This window comes from Maylandia zebra, linkage group LG3 (genome assembly GCF_041146795.1).
Source record: "Maylandia zebra isolate NMK-2024a linkage group LG3, Mzebra_GT3a, whole genome shotgun sequence".
In the NCBI taxonomy this organism is placed as follows: domain Eukaryota; kingdom Metazoa; phylum Chordata; class Actinopteri; order Cichliformes; family Cichlidae; genus Maylandia; species Maylandia zebra.
The window spans coordinates 59,771,241-59,775,079 of record NC_135169.1 but is presented as its reverse complement, the minus strand read 5'-3'; the positions used below and the strand labels follow the sequence as shown (position 1 = coordinate 59,775,079).

The following is a 3,839-nucleotide window of genomic DNA, read 5'->3' as shown; positions in this document are numbered from 1 at the left end:
GAATTCATCGTTCTCACAGTAGCGTCTTTTAATATATTGTTGTTGTTTCTTTCTGAATTCATCGTTCTCACAGTAGCGTCTTTTAATATATTGTTGTTGTTTCTTTCTAACTGTAGCATTCTCAGAAAAACGTTTTTTAACATATTGTTTTTGTTTCTTTCTGAATTCATCATTTTCACAGTAACGTCTTCTAATATATCTCTGTTGTTTCTGTCTCAATTCATCATTCTCACAATAACGTCTTTTCATATACTGTTGTTTTTTCTGTCTGACTTCAGGATTGTTTTTATATGCCTCGCTTGTGCAAGACTTTTTCTTTTCTTTGTACTCTTTGTTTGAAGCATACTTTTGTCGTTCTTTCCTTTTTTGGTTTTCTTTTCTCTGATTTCTGGGTTTCACTGATGCCATTAATCTTCTTTTCATTTTGTGCCTTTGTTGTTTATTAACTTTTTTCAGTTTTTGTAAAACTATATCAGAAAGATCACAGGAAGCAACATTTGTTATTGCAGCATTTGATTGACATAAAAAAGCATCCCTTGATGGAAGGAAACTTAATTCACTGCATAGTTCTTCAGTTGGTATATTAGGAGGTTCATTCTGATCTTCATATGATGTGAACTGAGTCACGTGAACTTCTTTTTGTTTCACCGGTGGCGTACAAATGGACATTTGACAAAAGATGTTCTCAGTCAGATCAGTCGTTGTGTTTCTCCTTGGAGAAGAGGAGTTTGCTTCATCAACAGTTGTATCAGAGTGAGTAGGTGCCACAGCAGTGGCAGCTGTTGGTCTGCAGACTGTGTCTGTGATAGTATCACTCAGGTTGACTGTGTTCATACTGTAGAACTGCACAGGCTTCAGTTCATAGTTACAAGAGGGTGATATCTCCATCATTTCATAAGAATCTTGGATCCTCTTAATCATGTCACTGAGGAGTGTGAATTTCAGCATCACTGCTGTACCACGATTACGTGACTGTAGTAATAGAGGAAGACCACTGGGTGTTCTGGAGTGTGGATCAAAGAAACCATATTTGCCTGATGTGGATCTGAACACTGCGATACACAATCCACTCATAATCAATAAGGCATACTGCACATCTGACAACAGGCAGCTCAGTCCTGCTTCTAAGCTGAGAAAGGTATCTACTGCCTCCTCTGGAGGTTCTTCAAATGTCCCATACCGGGAAGGCTGTGTCATGTCGACATCATACACAGACCAGCGAGCATCAACTTTGTCTGGCAGCTCATCGGTTGCCAAATGAATATTTTTAGGAAATCTTTTCTTGGCCTCTTTGTACATCACATCACCTTTATCCAAGACCAGATTAAGGTCAGCTGTAGTCATGTTTTCATTCTCATGAAGGAATGCAAGAAATGTGAGTGAGTTGCATGTGCACTGCTTGTTTCTGGAGTCTCCATATTTAGGATGTGCCTGGCTGTGAGATGCACAGACAAGTGTAATAGAGGGCTGGTTTTCAAGGTTCACTCTTTCTGCATGAGATGGTCCTGCCACATCACTGTGACAGCCTCTTTTCAAAAAGTCAGCATAACCCACCTGTGGGGCACTTGACACCTCATGTTGTTCATTAACTTTATGCTGCAGTCCACTCTTTACAGCATCAGCATAAGATACCTGTTGTACATGTGCAGGAACATGTTGACCTGCCTGTTTGACACTGTCAGAATTGGTCTTTGTAGACACACTGTCTTCTGCAGAGCTCTGAGGAAAATCAAACTCAGCTTGTTCACATGTTGGTACTTTGTGAAACTCATGAAACTTCTTCCAGCGTTGTTTTGCAGCTTGTGACTTTTTCTGCTTCCTTGGCATTTTCACACACCTGCAAGTGTTTCTTAGTCTTTAGAAAATATGTTCACAAGATAAGAGTGGCACACACCAGGAGATGTTGTCTTTGTTTTTATTTGTCTTAAACAGTTGTCTTTCGTTTGACAGTTTGTTCTTCAGTTGAGAGAATATTATGCACTCTCTTTATTGGCTTGGCATTTTTCAGCAGCAAGCCAAGAGTGAAAAACAGGTAGAGAGAAAATTTAGAAGAGAGAACAGGCAGAGCAGGAGAGACACGGCTGGGAAATCACAATCAAACCGTGAATTAGTTTTCTTTGTTTGTTCAGTTTGTTCTCAGGTAGAGGCAATATATGCACTCTTTATTGCTTTAATGGCTTGGCGTTTTTCAGCAGCAAGCCAAGAGTGAAAAACAGGTAGAGAGAAAATTTAGCAGTGAGAACAGACAGAGCAGGAGAGACACGGCTTTAAATCAAACCGCAGATTTTTCTTTGTTTGTTCAGTTTGTTCATAGGTTGAGGCAAAATATGCACTCTTTATTGCTTTGTTGGCTTGGCGTTTTTCAGCAGCAAGCCAAGAGTGAAAAACAGGTAGAGAGAAAATTTAGCAGAGAGAACAGACAGAGCAGGAGAGACACGGCTTTAAATCAAACCGCAAAAGGATTGTTGGTTTGGCAAAATTTCTCACAAACCACAGAGTGAAATACAGATGGAAAGAAGGCAGAGACAATAGGTGGAGCAGGACAGAGGATAGAGGGGTTGGGGGGTTGGGATGTGAGAGAGAAGACTGGAGATCTGGTCCTTGTTCTTCTTCTTCTTCTACACACTCTGAACAAAAAACAAGAAAAAAAAAAATTTATTAAAATTATATCACATGGTAATTGTATGAACTAAATGTGACTACTGCAAAAGGACAAAACAAATATTCAAGCTAAACTGTTGTCGGCTGCCATGTGCAAAAAGTTGCATAATTGGGCACTTTTTAAAAGAATAAATATTTAATTAAATTCAGCAATAATATTTTTAAATACAAATATGATTGAGTGAATCATTAATTAATCACATGTAGTGTGACTACAAAAATGTACGAAAAAAATATTTTAGCCCAATTGTTAAGCTGCACTTATGTGTATTTATTATAAAATTGTGTTTAAAAGGTCTAGCACAAAGTTTGAACCCATCACTTTACAGCTTATATTAGTCATATAATTTTTTTATTTTGGTCTACTTCTCTTACAGTATGTGCACACCTACCAGGCAAAGCACAGTGTCAGTCAGGTTCCTGAAAGAAACGAGAAATAATACGTTAGTTGTCTGTACAGTGTTATCAGACTAACAGAAATACAAAGCCCACACGACATGATACACTGAACTTCTAGTCAGCAGGGTAATTATAGAGTAATATAGCACACCAACTGATACAGCAGTCATTTTACAATTCAAACTAGTTAACTGAAGTATTGCCACTTATGTAAGGCTACTGTTAGACTGTTACTAGCCTTAGCATTGCTGCTAGCGCTAGCATTCCGGCTAGCATTAGCACTTCAGTTAGTGTTAGCATTGCAGCTAGCGTTAGCATTGCAGCTAGCGTTAGCATTGCAGCTAGCGTTAGCAATGCTCTTACTGTTAAAACTGAGCCACAATGGCAATAATAAAGCTAATTTCTTACTTTTGTCTCACTGACCAGCAAGAAATATCACAGGAATATTATTTTTGTCAGTTAACAACTGCTAAGGCTAGTGTTAGCACTATAGCTAGCGTTAGCATTGTTGCTAGCATTAGCATTGAAGCTAGCATTAGCACTGCTGCTAACAGCAAAACGTAATAAACGTATATAAATGATAGCGAAGGTTATTCTTTTTTCTTTCTTTCTTCTTTGAATTGTTTTTAACTCTGTTGGACTTGATATGTGAGTTTAAATGTCAAACATGTATTTTTTCCATCATAAAAATAAAACACTGCAGTACTGAGTGTACTGTACTTACCACAGCAGAGAGCAAAGCGGAATGACGACAGTTGGTCCAGTGATAGGTTAAAAAC

At 38.2% G+C, this 3,839-nt stretch overlaps 1 long non-coding RNA gene across 1 annotated transcript; it reads right to left on the bottom strand.

The window, feature by feature from the left end:
• Positions 1-1,983: 1,983 nt before the first annotated feature.
• On the bottom strand, positions 1,984-3,365 carry LOC143416603 (uncharacterized). The gene is made up of 2 exons (XR_013096989.1): positions 3,054-3,365; positions 1,984-2,627 (listed from the first exon to the last, which is right to left on the bottom strand). It is a non-coding gene; the product is annotated as an uncharacterized LOC143416603 (long non-coding RNA).
• Between the last annotated feature and the right edge of the window lie 474 nt (positions 3,366-3,839).